The 17,770-nt window shown below is 37.5% G+C and overlaps 1 pseudogene; it reads left to right on the forward strand.

The window, feature by feature from the left end:
- The window catches only part of LOC107631126, a 10,550-nt pseudogene continuing 5,070 nt past the window's right edge, over positions 12,291–17,770 (forward strand).

The following is a 17,770-nucleotide window of genomic DNA, read 5'->3' on the forward strand; positions in this document are numbered from 1 at the left end:
CAGTAAAATGTAACACTTGTTTTAAAGAAGGATATTTTTAACCAAGAACAATAATAAGAGACTCTAAACCAAAAAAGAAAAATTTTCCTAATCTAAGCAACAAAATAAACCGTCAGTTGTTCAAACACGAACAATCCCCGGCAACGGCGCCAAAAACATGGTGCACGAATTATGAATCACACTTTTTACAACTCATACCACTGACCAGCAAGTGCACTGGATCGTCCAAGTAATACCTCACGTGAGTAAGGGTCGAATCCCACAGAGATTGTTGGTTTGAAGCAATCTATGGTTATCTTGTAAATCTTAGTCAGGAAGTCAATTATGTTTATCAGTTGAATTGCAAATAAACAATAGAGCATGGATTAAAGGTTACTTGTTATGCAGTAATGGAGAATATGTTGGAGTTTTGGAGATGCTTTGTCTTCTGAATCTCTGCTTTCCTCTGTCTTCTTGTTCACGCACGCACGTCCTCCTATGGCAAGCTGTGAGTTGGTGGATCACCGTTGTCAATGGCTACCTTCCATCCTTCCAGTGAAAACTACCCTCACGCGTTCTGTCACAGCACGGCTAATCACCGGTTGGTTCTCGATCCGGTTGGAATAGGATTTACTATCCTTTTGCGTCTGTCACTAACTCCCAGCCTTCAGGAGTTTGAAACTCGTCACAGTCATTCAATCCTTGAATCCTACTCGGAATACCACAGACAAGGTTTAGACTTTCCGGATTCTCATGAATGCCGCCATCAGTTCTAGCTTATACCACGGAGATTCTGATTGAGGAATCTAAGAGATACTCATTCAATCGTATATAGAACGGAGGTGGTTGTCAGGCACACGTTCATGATTTGAGGAAGGTGATGAGTGTCACAGATCATCACCTCCATCACAGTTAAGCGCGAATGAACATCTTAGATAGGAACAAGCGTGTTTGAATGGAAAACAGAAATACTTGCATTAATTCATCGAGACACAGTAGAGCTCCTCACCCCCAACAATGGGGTTTAGAGACTCATGCCGTCAGAGAATACAAAGTTTAGATCTAAAATGTCATGAGATGTAAAAAATAAGTCTCTAAAAATTGTTTAAATACTAAACTAGTAGCCTAGGTTTACAAAAAATGAGTAAATTATGATGGATGAGGCAGAGATCCACTTCTGGGGCCCACTTGGTGTGTGCTGGGCTGAGATTTAAGCAATTCACGTGCAGAGGCCATTTGTGGAGTTGAACACCAGTTTTTGTGCCAGTTTGGGCGTTCAACTCCAGCTTTTGATCCTTTTCTGGCGCTGGACGCCAGAATTGGGTAGAGAACTGGCGTTGAACGCCAGTTTATGTCATCTATCCTTGTGCAAAGTATAGACTGTTATATATTGCTGGAAAGCCCTGGATGTATAATTTCCAACGCAATTGGAAGCATGCCATTTCGAATTCTGTAGCTCTAGAAAATCCATTTTGAGTGCAGGGAGGTCAGAATCCAACAGCATCAGCAGTCCTTTTTCAGCCTGAATCAGATTTTTGCTCAGCTCCTTCAATTTCAGCCAGAAAAATACCTGAAATTACAGAAAAACACACAACTCATAGTAAATTCCAGAAATATGAATTTTTCCTAAAAACTAATGGAAATAAACTAAAAACTAACTAGATCATACTCAAAACTATATGAAATTAACCCCAAAAAGCGTATAAAATATCCGCTCATCAGTGCCTATGGTACAAGGTATTAAGAACTTTCCAAGATCCTATTTCTTCTAAGGCAATCTCAGTTTATCCAAATCACTCAGTTCATTGGTGAGCAAGGGAGGTTCATCTTCCCAAGTCTCATTACCAAATAATTTGGCATTCAGCTTCTTGATTGCACCAAGGTACTTGGCAACTTGCTCTTCAGTAACACCTTCATTCTCTTCAGAAGAAGAATATTCATCAGAGCTCATGAATGGCATAAGGAGGTTTAATGGAATCTCTATGGTCTCCAGATGAGCCTCAGAGTCCTTTGGTTCCTCAGAGCAAAACTCCTTGTTGATCACTCGACGTCCCAGGAGGTCTTCTTCACTGGGATTCACGTCATCTCCCTCCCTTGTAGGTTCGGCCATGATGGTTAATTCAATGACCTTGCACTCTCTTTTTGGATTCTCTTCTGTATTGCTTGGGAGAGTACTGGGAGGGGTTTCAGTGGCCCTTTTACTCAGCTGGCCCACTTGTGCCTCCAAATTTCTAATGGAGGACCTTGTTTCATTCATGAAACTTAGAGTGGCCTTAGATAGATCAGAGACTATGTTTGCCAAGCTAGATGGGGTCTGCTCAGAACTCCCTGTCTTTTGTTGAGTGGATGATGGAAAAGGCTTGCTATTGCTAAACCTGTTTCTTCCACCATTATTAAAGCCTTGTTGAGGCTTTTGTTGATCCTTCCATGAGAGATTTGTTCTGAGCCAATATGGTATTCAGAGTATCAATTTCAAGAACTCTCTTCTTCTGAGGCGTCCCATTACTTACAGGATTCCTCTCAGAAGTGTACATGAACTGGTTATTAGCAACCATGTTAATGAGTTCTTGAGCTTCTGCAGGCGTTTTCTTTAGGTGAATGGATCCACCTGCAGAATGGTCCAAGGACATCTTTGATAGTTCAGATAGACCATCATAGAATATATCCAGAATGGTCCATTTTGAAAGTATGTCAGAAGGACACTATTTGGTCAGTTGCTTATATCTCTCCCAAGCTTCATAGAGGGATTCACCTTCTTTCTGTCTGAAGGTTTGAACATCCACTCTAAGCTTACTAAGCTTTTGAGGAGGAAAGAACTTGGCTAAGAAAGCCGTGAACAGCTTATCCCAAGAGTTCAGGCTATCTTTAGGTTGAGAGTCTAACCATACTCTAGCTCTGTCTTTTACAGCAAACGGGAAAAACATAAGCCTGTAGACCTCGGGGTCAACCCCATTGGTCTTAACAGTATCACAGATCTACAAGAATTCAGTCAAGAACTGAAAAGGATCTTCAGATGGAGGTCCATAAAACTTGCAGTTCTGTTGCATCAGAGAAACTAATTGAGGTTTAAGCTCAAAATTGTTTGCTCCAATGGCAAGGATTGAGATGCTTCTTCCATGTAAATTGGAATTAGGTGCAGTAAAGTCACCAAGCATCAACCTTGCATTGTTATTATTTTCGGCCGTATCTTCTTCTTTTTCGAAAATTTCTGTCAGATTTTCTCCAGAGAGTTGTGCTTTAGCTTCCCTTAGCTTCCTCTTTAGAGTCCTTTCAGGTTCGGGATCAGCTTCAACAAAAATGTTCTTATCCTTGTTCCTGCTCATATGAAAAAGAAGAAGAAAGCAGAAAAGAAAATATAGAATCCTCTATGTCACAGTATGGAGATTCCTTTATGTGAGTAGAAGAAAGTAAGAATAGAAGAAGGAAAAGATGAGAATCTAAACACAAGGGTGAGGATAGAAGTGTTAATGGATGAATAAATAAATAGAAGGAGATTAGAGATGAGAGAAGAATTCGAAAATTTAACAAAATAAAATAAAATTATTTTAAATTTAAATTTAAAATTCGAAAATTAAAATTGAAATTAAATTAAATTAAAATTAAAACAATTAGTTAATTAAAACGAAATTTTGAAAAAGATGGAAGGGATTTTCGAAAATTAAAGATAGAGAATTAGTTGGGCAGTTTTGAAAAAGATATGATTGAAACAAAAGATATGATTGATTAAAAGAGATTTGAAATTTGTTTTTGAAAAAGATATGATTGAAACAAAAAGATAAGATTGATTGACAAAGATTTAAAAATCAATTTTAAAAAGATAAGAGGTTAGGGGAGAAGTTAGAAAGAATTTTGAAATTGATTTTGAAAAAGATATGATTGAAATTGAAAAAGATATGATTGAAATTGAAAAGATTTAATTTTGAAAACTAAAGTTGATTACTTGACTAACAAGAAACAAAAAGATATGATTTTAAAATTTAAAGATTGAACCTTTCTTAATAGGCAAGTAACAACTTAATATTTTCTAATCAATCATATTAAATGTTGGTATTAATTTCGAAAATATGAAATGAAAATAAGAAAAAGATTTTTGAAAATCAATTTGAAATTTTCGAAAATTATGAAAGAAAAATGAAAAGGATTTGATTTTTGAAAAAGATTTTGAAAAAGATAATATTTTCAAATTGAAAATTTGAGTTGACTCATAAGAAACAATTGAATTTTAAAAATTTTTGAAAGAGTCAATCCAAATTTTCAAAATTTTTAGAGAGAAAAAGGGAAAGATATTTTTTATTTTTGAATTTTTAATGATGAGAGAGAGAAAAACATAAAATTGACACAAAACATAAAAATTATGAATCAAAACAACTAATGCATGCAAGAACACTATGAATGTTAAGATGAACACCAAGAACACTTTGAAGATCAAGATGAACATCAAGACTTATTTTTGAAAATTTTCAAGAAAAGAAAAACATGCAAGACACCAAACTTAGAAATTTGCAAACTTTAGACACTAACAAATTGAAAATGCATATGAAAAACTAGAAAAGACACAAAAACAAGAAAATAAGAGGATCAAACAAGAAGACTGGCCAGGAACAACTTGAAGATCATGAAGAACATATGATGAATTTTCGAAAATTCTTGAGAAAAACAAACACATGCAAGACACCAAACAAAAAAAATTGACTCTAGACTCAAACAAGAAACACAAAATATTTTTGATTTTATGATTTTATTAAATATAATTTTTTTTTTGGATTTTTGGAAATTAATTTTGTAAAAAAGAAAAAGGAAAAAGAAAAAAAATATTGTATATTTTTTTTTCGAAAATAAGAAGTAAAAAAAAGCTTAAAAATAAAATAAAATAAAATTACCTAATCTGAGCAACAAGATGAACCGTTAGTTGTCCAAACTCGAACAATCCCCGGCAACGGCGCCAAAAACTTGGTGTGCGAAATCGTGATCATTCCTTCTTTGGTAACGGCGCTAAAAACTCAATACGCACATTCATGTTCTTAATTCTGTTTCACAACTTCGTACGACTAACCAGCAAGTGCACTGGGTCATCCAAGTAATAAACCTTACGTGAGTAAGGGTCGATCCCACGGAGATTGTCGGCTTGAAGCAAGCTATGGTCACCTTGTAGATCTCAGTCAGGTGGATTCAACTGATTTTATGAATTGATAAGTAAAAGATAAATAAAATATAAAATAGCATAGTGGTACTTATGTAATTCATTGGTGAGAATTTCAGATAAGCGTATAGAGATGCTTTCGTCCCTCTGAACCTCTGCTTTCCTGCTGTCTTCATCCAATCCTTCCTACTCCTTTCCATGGCAAGCTGTATGTTAGGCATCACCGTTGTCAATGGCCACCTGTCCTCTCAGTGAAAATGGTCTAATGCACTGTCACTGCATGGCTAATCATCTGTCGGTTCTCGATCATACTGGAATAGGATCCATTGATCCTTTTGCGTCTGTCACTACGCCCAGCACTCGCGAGTTTGAAGCTCGCGACAGTCATTCAATCCCTGAATCCTACTCGGAATGCCACAGACAAGGTTTAGACTTTCCGGATTCTCAAGAATGGCCATCCATGGGTTCTAACTTATACCACGAAGACACTAATAACTCGGACTCAGTCCCCTGTATTAGATATCCAAGAGATATCCATTCAATCTAAGCTAGAACGGAAGTGGTTGTCAGGCACGCGTTCATAAGTTGAGAATGATGATGACTGTCACGATCATCACATCCATCATATTGAAGTACGAATGAATATCTTAGAAGTGGAATAAGTTGAATTGAATAGAAAAACAGTAGTACTTTGCATTAATCTTTGAGGAACAGCAGAGCTCCACACCTTAATCAATGGTGTGTAGAAACTCTACCGTTGAAAATACACAAGTGATAAATGTTCAGGCATGGCCGAATGGCCAGCCCTCACAAAAGTCTAAGATAGCATAAAACTAATCAAAGATGATCCAAAGATATAAACATAATAGTAAAAAGTCCTATTTATACTAAACTAGTTACTAGGGTTTGCAGAATTAGGTAAATGATGCAGAAATCCACTTCTGGGGCCCAGTTGGTGTGTGCTTGGGCTGAGCATTGAGCTTTACACATGTAGAGGCTTCTCTTGGAGTTGAACGCCAGTTTGTAGCCTGTTTCTGGCGTTGAACTCCACTTTGCAACCTATTTCTGGCGTTTGACTCCAGAATGCAGCATGGAACTGTCGTTGAACTCCAGTTTACGTCGTCTATCCTTATTCAAAGTATGGACTATTATATATTGCTGGAAAGATCTGGATGTCTACTTTTTAACGCAATTAAGAGCGCTCCATTTGGAGTTCTGTAGCTCCAGAAAATTCATTTCGAGTGCAGAGAGGTCAGAATCCAACAGCATCAGCAGTCCTTTTTCAGCCTGAATCAGATTTTTGCTCAAGTCCCTCAATTTCAGCTAGAAATTACCTGAAATCACAAAAAAACACACAAACTCATAGTAAAGTCCAGAAATGTGATTTTTAATTAAAAACTAATAAAAATATAATGAAAATTAATTAAATCATACTAAAAACATACTAAAAACAATGCCAAAAAGCATATAAATTATCCGCTCATCATCAACCATGGAACTCAACAACCTTGAGCAGCTTCAGTTCATTGTCCCTTTTCCTTTGTCCTTCTTCTTGAAGGAGGAGGAGTCATCATCATCCTTCTTGGAGGATCCCTCTTGTGCCTTTGTGTCCTTGGGCTTCGAAAATCCCAGCCTTCTCATGTAAGTTCTTTCATCCTCCTTATGCTTAGCCAGAATTTCCTCTTGTTTCACGCTTAACTCCTCCATTCCTTGCATGAATGTTGGGTATCCGGGGTTCAAAACTGCCATAGCATTACACAAGTGATTCAGCTTTGCTTGCGTGTTGATATCGTATTGCCTCCTTGAAATGGTTCTAGCATCATAAAGATGCCTAAACTCAGCAAGGTTCCTCTGATGCCATTTGTTTTGCTCTACTATTTTATTGAGGCTGCCTTGCATCTCTCCCCAGTTGAACTGGTCTTGCTGCTCCTTTATGTGCTCCATACTTTCTTGGAGTTATTGTTTGTCCTCATGCACTTGGTCCCAATGTTGTTGTTGTTCCTTAAGTTGGTTGACTTCCTCTCTTAGGTGGTGTATATCTCCTCTCATTTGGTGTATGTCTCCTTGCAATTGCTCCCAGTTGAAACCTTCAGGGAATTGTGGATATGGTGGTGGTGGAAGTGCTAGGTATTGTGGTTGATCTTCAGCCTCTCCTTCTTGTTGTGGTGGCCCTTGTGGTATATGAGCATGAGCTCTGTGCTCCCTTGCCCTCTGAAGTGGGTTGACGGCCACCACTTTGGCCATCTTTTGGCAGTTATGGGCTTGTCTTGATCCACCAGAACTTTATCAATGATCTTCTCCACCCTTGCCTCATCACACAACCTTTGGATGATGCTGGGAAATGTCAACCTTGTGCTATCCTTGGTGCTTTTCAGCACCCTATTGATGTTGCTGGCAATCATTTCCCCCACATTAACGTTTTCTCCCTTCATTATGCTATATATAAGCATAGCTCTCTCCAATGTCACCTCAGAAGTATTGGATGTTGGGTTGAGAGACCTTCTTACAAAATCCAACCACCCTCTAGCTTGGGGGCTTAAATCTCTTCTCCTCAGTTGTTTGGGTCTCCCATCTTTGTCATTAATCCACTGCACATTTAGCACACATATTTCGTTGAGGATCTCATCAAATCCTGGGTCTTGTTGCTTTATCCTCTCTTCATAGCTCCGGGTGGAGCTTGTTTGCTTCACCATCAACATCCTATCTATGTTGAAGGGGCTATAGTCAATGGCTTTTCCCCTAACATAACTCAGATAACTATAGGGTTCCCCTAGTTGTGGTACTGCATTAGCATAGAATTCTCTAACCAAGCTCTCCACCACCTTCCTTGGTGGGTTGCACAAGAGTGCCCATCCTCTGTTATTGATCTCCCTATTGATTTCTGGTTGCTCATTCCTTCCAAGTTGGAACCCACCTCCGGAATGAGTTGCCTCTCACTCCCAACCATAAAATTGGTTTTGGTTAAATGATGAGAGGAACTAGTATTCTTTGAAGCTTGAGGATCCGGAGGTTGGTTCCTTGGTCTTTCTCTTCTTTGATGATGAGGCTCTTGGTGGTGCCATTGGGGTGAGAAAAGAGGTTTGAAAGGTTGAAGAAGAGTGCAAAGAGAGTAAGCAAAATAGGGTTTTGCTTCAACACCAAACTTAGGACTTGATTGTCCCAATCAAGAAAAGGAAAAGAATGGTAAAGAAAACGAAAAGAAAAGAGGAGGGAGAGTGTGGAGGTTCTTTTCGCGTATGAAGTTGGGGTTTGAAGTGTGAAGAAAGGTGGGAAAGTGAGTGGCTTTTATAGGGGAAAGAAGTGTAGTCTGGAAGGTGGGAAGTGAAAGCAATTCAATATTTTCCCACTTGGGGAATGGCGCCTAGCGTGGGAAGAGGGGCCAATCCTTATCCCTTTTGGCTTCCTGCATGTGTTGAGTTCCAAAGTGCAAGTACACTTTGACTCCTTGCTTGATGAGCCATCAATCATGTGGGCCCCTTCCTCTCTCCTGAAAATAGAATCCGAAAACCCCATTAGTGAAAAAGAACTTCTTCACATTCTCTCTATCAACATACAATTAAAATGCAATTGATGAGTGTCCTTTGGGACACCAAACTTAATTTCATTGCATCTAATAAATTGGGTTCATCATTAGATATTAATGTGTTCATAAGGATGAAATAAATTCAATCCTTTCACATCCTTTCCCTTCTAATTCCTTCAAAACACATTAAAACCATCTTTTATGCACCCACCAATTTATTTAATGCTTTCAAACTTGAATCATGTTGGGCTTGCTATGTGAACTTCATATGGTGGTGGCCACACCAAACTTAATCTCTGGGCTTACTTTCAAAATTAATTCATTCAGATGGTTGTAAGCCTAAATTAAGTGGGTTAGTGGCCACACCAAACTTAGCTCTTTAGCTAGTTCTCAGCCCATTCAACCAACTTCAATTCAGTGATTATGCAACCTTGCACTCCCAGTAAACAAAAGAGAATAAACTAAAGAACTATTAACTGAGAGACTGAAATCAAAAGTACCTAACTTAACAGTCATAAACTACTTTTAGAAAGTAAGAACTTAAAAAGGATAGAGAGTGTTGGGTTGCCTCCCAACTAGCGCTTCTTTATCGTCACTAGCTTGACATTCCTCCTTCTTTAGTTGAGATTATAGCTCACTCTCTGCTCATCCAGTGAGTCTCCCAAGTAATGCTTGAGTCTATGACCATTTACAGTGAAAGTTCTCTGTGTCTTGTCCTCCATGAGCTCTACATGTCCATAGGGAGACACCTTGAAAATGGTGAAGAGTCTAGACATCGAGACTTAAGCTTCCCTGGGAAGAACTTGAGCCTTGAATTGTATAGCAGCACTTTCTGACCTTCTGTGAACTATCTCCTTGCTATATTTTGATCATGCTATTTTTTTGTGTTTTCTTTGTAAATTTTGGCATTCTCATAAGCTTGACTTCTCTCCCCAGCAGCTTGATCATCAAAATTTAACATCTTTAGAGCCCAAAATGCTCTATGTTCAAGCTCAACTAGTAAGTCACAAGCCTTTCCAAACACCAATTGGTATGGAGACATCCCAATAGATGTTTTGAAAGCTGTCCTATAGGCCCATAATGCATTATCCAACTTCTTAGACCAATCCTTTCTTGAGCTTCCAATAGTTTTTTCAAGGATTCTCTTGAGCTCTCTGTTTGAAATTTCAGCTTGCCCATTGGTCTGTGGATGATATGGAGTTGCCACTTTGTGCTTCACACCATATTTAAGGAGGATTGACTCAAGTTGTTTGTTGCAAAAGTGAGTCCCTCCATCACTTATGAGTGCTCTTGGAACCCCATATCTGCTGAATATATTCTTCCTCAAAAAGTTGATCACTACTTTGTTGTCATTAGTTGATGTAGCTATTTCATCTACCCATTTTGACACATAATCCACTACCACCAGTATATAGTTTTTTGAATATGAGGATGGGAATGGTCTCATCACTACAACAAATATGGGCTTTAGCAACGCTAAATTTTGCAACGCCTTAAAACCGTTCTCTAAGATAGTTTTAGACAACGGTTTTTTGTAGTGTTACTGTTGAATTCAATTTTTCATTATTTTATAGCAACAAATTAAAACCGTTCTCTTAGACTTTTTTAAAGAACAGTTTTATAACCGTTACTATGATTTGTTTTTAAGCAACGCTTTTTTATTGTTGTTTAAATAATTGTACAAAAGAAACGCATAAAACTGTTGCCAAAATGCTACACTTTAAAACAGTTCTATTAGATGGTTTCAGACAACAGTTTTTACAGTGTTGCTGATGAAGTTCAATTTTTCATTACATTATAGCAACAAAATAAAACCGTTCTCTTTGACTATTTGAGTTTAAAAATGTATTTTATAAAATGTGATTAATATATTTATTTATAATTTAAATTATAAATAATTATTTTAGCTCATTGATATATTGATGAATAAAATTTTATACATTTTAAAAATAATTTTTACAATATTAAATTTAAATTATAAATTATTATTTTATCTCAAATATTTTATAAAATAATTATATTATTCATATATTTTACCATAATTCTAAAATTACCAAATAAAACCCTAATTTTAAAAAATTCCTAAATTTGTTACCGTGAATCCCTAAACACATACAGAAAAACGAAACAGAACAAGAAACAGAAGGAAAGGGGGAAAGAAAGAAAACGAAAAAAACAGAAGGGGGAATCAGGGATGAAGAAGGGAAGGAGAGGGAGAAGAGCGCGCCGTTGCTACGCCCTGCCCGCCTGTCGCCGCCGTTTCGTGGAGCAGCCGCCATCGTCGCGTGAACCGGAGGGTGTGGTGACGGAGAAGAGTGCGCGCGAGAGAGGAGAAGTAGCCACCATCGTCGAAGACTCCATCACCGCTGCTGAAGGTCCTGACCGTCGAGCTCGTGGTCGCCGTCGCACCTCCCATCACTGCCGCCACTGAGGAGCTCGAAGAGAGAGAAAGGGTTCGTGCAGAGAGAGAAACACAATGAGGGAGGAGGAGGTTGCCTCTGTTGCTGCCAAGCCGTCGCTGGTGGGGCTGGGTTCGCCGTCGCCGTTGAGCTGTGTGCCGCCGTTGGTGTCTGGATCGCCACTCTGTTTCTGCTACAACTCGCCACTGTCCTGGTGAGCTTTACCCTGCTAGTTACTTTGCTGTTGCCTAATATTGATTTTAATGTTGATTTGGTATAATGCTGTTCTGATGTTGATTTGGTAACTGGTTATTTGGAAATGCTGTTATGATTTTATTTTGATTTTAAGATTGATTTAGTATGTAACTGGTTCTCTGGTAATGCTGCTCTGATTTTGTTTTGATTCCAATTGCCCTCATACTCAATTTCACCAAACTGGACATACACTTACCTTGAAGCAGCTTGGTCTGATCATTGGCAAAGGTCAGTTATTCATTATTATTAGTAGCTTGACATTGTGGTTTAGTTCTTTTACTTTCATATTCATTGCATAGGACAATAATTTGTGCATTTTTTCCTTTGAATCTACCGCTGCTTGTGCAATCTGATGATGAGAAGTTTTTTTAATGGTCGAGTATATGGCTAAATTCTTGCATAGGACAATAATTAGTTTCCATGTTGTGTTTGTAATTGAAACATCCAAATTTAAATAAGTTTGTATCCTTGAAAGGCCAGCGTGGAAGGAAGCTTGTGCTACTCTTCAAAAGCTCCTTTCAGGTACAAGTTGTAACCTCAATTTGTTCTTTTCTTTTACTTTGTTTCCACATTCTAATTCCTTAAACGCTACACTTTCACTCCCTTTCAACCCAAAACCGCACTTCTCCGTCACTTGCTCTGCCTCTTCTTCCGGTACCATAGTTTTTCCTTCTTCTCATTATGCTCTTCATTTTGTTCAATTTAGCTTCTTTTTCTTTTTTATTTTTCTTTCAGTTCATTTATTTTTTGAAGTGGTAATGTAGCTACTTTATCTGTGTGATAATAAAGGTGACGTTGCTGGTTCCTAATAGCATTCAGTTTTAACAAATTTGTTGCTTTAGATAGTGGTGCAAATTGTTATAGGGTTCTAGGAGAGGGTAATTCAGGTATTTTTGAGTCTTTTTCATTTAAGCAAGAGAAATTCATGATTTTTGTGGTGATTTTGTCTTCAGATCCTCTGCTGGTGAAGGCTACTAGAGGAGAACCTGTTAGTTGGCCATCAGCATAGATGATGCGCTAGGCGGGAAGGTACATGGCTGTTTACAGAAAGCTTGCTGAGAAATATCCATCCTTTCGAGAGAGGTCGGAGACAACTAATCTCATAGTGGAAATTTCTTTGTAGCCTTGGAACGCCTTTAGGCCTGATGGAGTGATCATTTTCTCTGACATCCTTACGCCTCTTCCTGCATTTGGGGTCGAATTCGACATTGAAGACGTAAGGGGTCCTGTTATTCAGTCCCCAATACGTTCTGAGGAGGGACTAAAGGCTCTGCATCCAATTGACCTGGAAAAGCTCAGTTTTGTTGGAGATTCACTCAAGATACTTCGCAAGGAGGTAAACCTAGTTGCATTACCGCTTCTATATATCATGGCTATTGATGAGCGGATAATTTATACGCTTTTTGGCATTGTTTTTAGTAGAATCTGGTTATTTTTAGGGATGTTTTCATTAGTTTCTATGTTAAATTCACATTTCTGGACTTTACTATGAGTTTGTGTGTTTTTCTATGATTTTAGGTACTTTCTGGCTGAAATTGAGGGACTTGAGCAAAAATCAGATTCAGAGGTTGAAGAAGGACTACTGATGCTGTTGGATTCTGACCTCCCTGCACTCAAAGTAGATTTTCTGGAGCTACAGAACTTAAAATGGCGCGCTTCTAATTGCGTTGGAAAGTAGACATCCAGAGCTTTCCAGCAATATATAATAGTCCATACTTTGCCCAAGTTTAGATGACGCAAACTGGCGTTCAACGCCAGCTCTCTGCCTAATTCTGGCATCCAGCGCCAGAAACAAGTTGCAAAGTGGAGTTCAACGTCCAAAAGCTGGCGTTCAACTCCAAGAATGACCTCTCCACGTGTAGACTTCAAGCTCAGCCCAAGCACACACCAAGTGGGCCCCGGAAGTGGATTTATGCATTAATTACTTACTTCTGTAAACCCTAGTAACTAGTTTAGTATAAATAGGACTTTTTACTATTGTATTAGACATCTTTGGATCATCTTTGGATCATCTTTGGATTATATTTTGATCTATTGATCACGTTTAGGGGCTGGCCATTCGGCCATGCCTGGACCTTTCACTTATGTATTTTTAACGGAAGAGTTTCTACACTCCATAGATTAAGGTGTGGAGCTCTGCTGTTCCTCAAAGATTAATGCAAAGTACTATTGTTTTTCTATTCAATTCAACTTATTCCGCTTCTAAGATATTCATTCGCACTTCAACCTGAATGTGATGAACGTGACAATCATCATCATTCCCTATGAACGCGTGCCTGACAACCACTTCCGTTCTACCTTAGATTGAATGAGTATCTCTTGGATCTCTTAATCAGAATCTTCGTGGTATAAGCTAGATTGATGGCGGCATTCATGAGAGTCCGGAAAGTCTAAACCTTGTCTGTGGTATTCAAAGTAGGACTCTGGGATTGAATGACTGTGACGAACTTCAAACTCGCGAGTGCTGGACGTAGTGACAGACGCAAAAGGATAGTAAATCCTATTCCAGTATGATTGAGAACCTCCAGATGATTAGCCATGCAGTGACAGCGCATTGGACCATTTTCACAGAGAGGAATAGGGCGCAACCAACGACAAGGGTGATGCCTCCAGACGATCACCAATCACCTCAATCTCTCTTCCCTATCACCACTTCACCACTCACATCCATCCACTCTTCCCCATAAACCTACCTCATAAACTCCACCTACCTTCAAAATTCCAAATCAATTTCCCACCCAAATATTACTTGGACGACCCAGTGCACTTGCTGGTTAGTTGTATCGAAGTTGTGACAAATTATGAATTGAGATTAGAGCACCAAGTTTTTGGAGCCATTACCAGAGATCACAATTTCGTGCACCAAGTTTTTGGCGCCGTTGCCAGGGATTGTTCGAGTTTGGACAACTGACGGTTCATCCTGTTGCTCAGATTAGGTAATTTTCTTCTTATTTTGTTTTCAAAAAAAAATTTTCAAAAAAAAAACTTTCAAAAATATATTTTTCTTCAGAATTTTTAAGAATGAATTCTAGTGTTTCATGAAGCATGTTGAAGCCTGGCTGGCTGTAAAGCCATGTCTAAATTCTTTTGGACTGAGGCTTCCACTTATAAGTATATGAAGTTGGATGAAATATCAGCTGTTGTATACATGAGAGGTATCTATATCTTCTAAAGCTTGACTGGCTATTAAGTCATGTCTAACCCTCAGATTGGAGCTTTAGACTAAGATTGCAAGATTCCTAGAATTCATATTAAAAATTTTGGAATCCTTATTTTTTCTTTTTCACAAATAATTTTCGAAAAATACCAAAAAAAAAATTAGAAAATCATAAAAACCAAAAAATATTTTGTGTTTCTTGTTTGAGTCCTGAGCCAGATTTTAAGTTTGGTGTCAATTGCATGTTCATCTTGCATTTTTCGAAAATTCATGCATTCATAGTGTTCTTCATGATCTTCAAGTTGTTCTTGGTAAGTCTTCTTGTTTGATCTTGATGTTTTCTTGTTTTGCATCTTTTCTTGTTTTTCATGTGCATTTTTGTATCCATAGAGTCTAAACATGAAAGATTTCTAAGTTTGGTGTCTTGCATGTTTTCTTTGCATATAAAAATTTTCAAAAATATGTTCTTGATGTTCATCATGATCTTCAAAGTGTTCTTGGTGTTCATCTTGACATTCATAGCATTCTTGCATGCATTCATTGTTTTGATCCAAAATCTTCATGCATTGCATCATTTTTTGTTGTTTTTCTCTCTCATCATAAAAATTCAAAAATCAAAAAATATCTTCCCCTTTTTCTCTCTTAAAATTTCGAAAATTAGATTTGACTTTTTCAAAAATTTTTAAAATCTAGTTGTTTTTATGAGTCAAATCAAATTTTCAATTTAAAAATCTTATCTTTTTCAAAATCTTTTTCAAAAATCAAATCTTTTTCATTTTTCTTAGTTATTTTCGAAAATTTTAAAAATCTTTTTCAAAAATCTTTTTCTTATCTTTATCACATAATTTTCGAAAATAACATCATCAATTAATGTTTTGATTCAAAAATTTCTAGTTTGTTACTTGCTTGTTAAGAAAGATTCAAAATTTAAGTTCTAGAATCATATCTTATGAATTCTTGTGAATCAAGTCATTAATTGTGATTTTAAAAATCAAATCTTTTTCAAAAACTAATTTCAATCATATCTTTTCAAAAATATCTTCTTATCTTATCTTTTTCAAAAATTTGATTTCAAAATATCTTTTCTAACTTCCTAACTTCTTATCTTTTCAAAATTTGTTTCAACTAACTAACTAACTTTTTGTTTATTTCTTATCTTTTTCAAAACCACCTAACTAACTCTCTCTCTCTAATTTTTGAAAATATCTCCCCTCTTTTTCAAAATTTCTTTTTAATTAACTAATTATTTTAATTTTTGATTTTAATTTTCGAAAACTACCATCTTTTTCAAAAACTATTTTCGAAAATCACTAACCCTTTTTCAAAAATAATTTTCAAAAATCCTTCTCCCCCATCTCCTTCTAATTATTTATTCATCTACTAACACTTCTCTTCATCTCACATCATTGCTCCTATCCTTACCTTTGTGTTTGGATTCTGCATTCTTCTTCACCCCTATTCCTTTTCTTCTTCTACTAACAATAAGGAACCTCTTTACTGTGACATAGAGGATTCCTCTTCTTTTCTTGTTCTCTTCTCTTTCTTATGAGCAGGAACAAGGAAAAAGGCATTTTTGTTGAAGCTGATCCAGAACCTGAAAAGACTCTGAAGAGGAAACTAAGAGAAGCTAAATTGAAAATTTCGAACAAGTAAAGGAGATGGCAGCCGAACCCAACAACAATAATGCAAGGAGAATGCTTGGTGACTTTACTGCACCTAATTCCAATTTACATGGAAGAAGCATCTCCATTCCTACCATTGGAGCAAACAATTTTGAGCTGAAACCTCAATTAGTTTCTCTAATGCAGCAGAACGGTCAAGGCTTTCTTAGCCAAGTTCTTTCCTCCTCAAAAGCTTAGTAAGCTTAGAGTGGATGTTCAAACCTTCAAACAGAAAGAAGGTGAATCCCTCTATGAAGCTTGGGAGAGATACAAGGAACTGACCAAAAAGTGTCCTTCTGACATGCTTTCAGAATGGACCATCCTGGATATATTCTATGATGGTCTATCTAAATTTGCTAAAATGTCATTGGATACTTCTGCAGGTGGATCCATTCACCTAAAGAAAACGCCTGCAGAAGCTCAAGAACTCATTGACATGGTTGCTAATAACCAGTTCATGTACACTTCTGAGGGGAATCCTGTAAGTAATAGGACGCCTATGAAGAAGGGAGTTCTTGAAATTAATACTCTGAATGCCATATTGGCTCAGAACAAAATATTGACTCATGAAGTCAATATGATTTCTCAGAGTCTGAATGGAATGCAAGCTGCATCCAACAGTACTCAAGAGGCGCCTTCTGAAGAAGAGGCCTATGATCCTGAGAACCCTGCAATAGCAGAGGTAAATTATATGGGTGAACCTTATGGAAACACCTATAATCCATCACGGAAAAATCATCCAAATTTCTCATGGAAGGATCAACAAAAGCCTCAACAAGGCTTTAATAAAGGTGGAAGAAATAGGTTTAACAATAGTAAACCTTTTCCATCATCCACTCAGCAACAGACAGAGAACTCTAAACAAAATACATCTAATTTAGCAAACTTAGTCTCTGATCTGTCCAAGGCCACTGTAAGTTTCATGAATGAAACAAGGTCCTCAATTAGAAATTTAGAGGCACAAGTGGGCCAGCTGAGTAAAAGGATCACTGAAATCCCTCCTAGTACTCTCCCAAGCAATACAGAAGAAAACCCAAAAGGAGAGTGCAAGGCCATTGAATTGATTACCATGGCCAAACCTGTAAGGGAGGTTGAGGATGTGAATCCCAGTGAGGAAGACCTCCTGGGACGTCCAGTGATCAATAAAGAGTTTCCCTCTGAGGAACCAAAGGAATCTGAGGCTCATCTAGAAACCATAGAGATTCCATTAAACCTCCTTATGCTATTCATGAGCTCTGATGAGTATTCCTCTTCTGAAGAGAATGAGGATGTTACTGAAGAGCAAGTTACCAAGTACCTTGGTGCAATCATGAAGCTGAATGCCAAATTATTTAGTATTGAGACTTGGGAAGATGAACCTCCCTTGTTCACCAATGAACTAAGTGATCTGGATCAACTGAGATTGCCTAAGAAGAAACAGGATCCTGGAAAGTTCATAATACCTTGTACCATAGGCAACATGATCTTTGAAAAGGCTCTGTGTGACCTTGGTTCAGGGATAAACCTCATGCCCCTCTCTGAAATAGAGAAACTGGGAATCTATGGGGTACAAGCTGCTAAAATCTCATTAGAGATGGCAGACAATTCAAGAAAACAGACTTATAGATAAGTAGAGGACGTGTTAGTAAAGGTTGAAGGCCTTTACATCCCTGCTGA

The sequence above is a fragment of the Arachis ipaensis genome, chromosome B01 (genome assembly GCF_000816755.2).
Source record: "Arachis ipaensis cultivar K30076 chromosome B01, Araip1.1, whole genome shotgun sequence".
Lineage (NCBI taxonomy): Eukaryota > Viridiplantae > Streptophyta > Magnoliopsida > Fabales > Fabaceae > Arachis > Arachis ipaensis.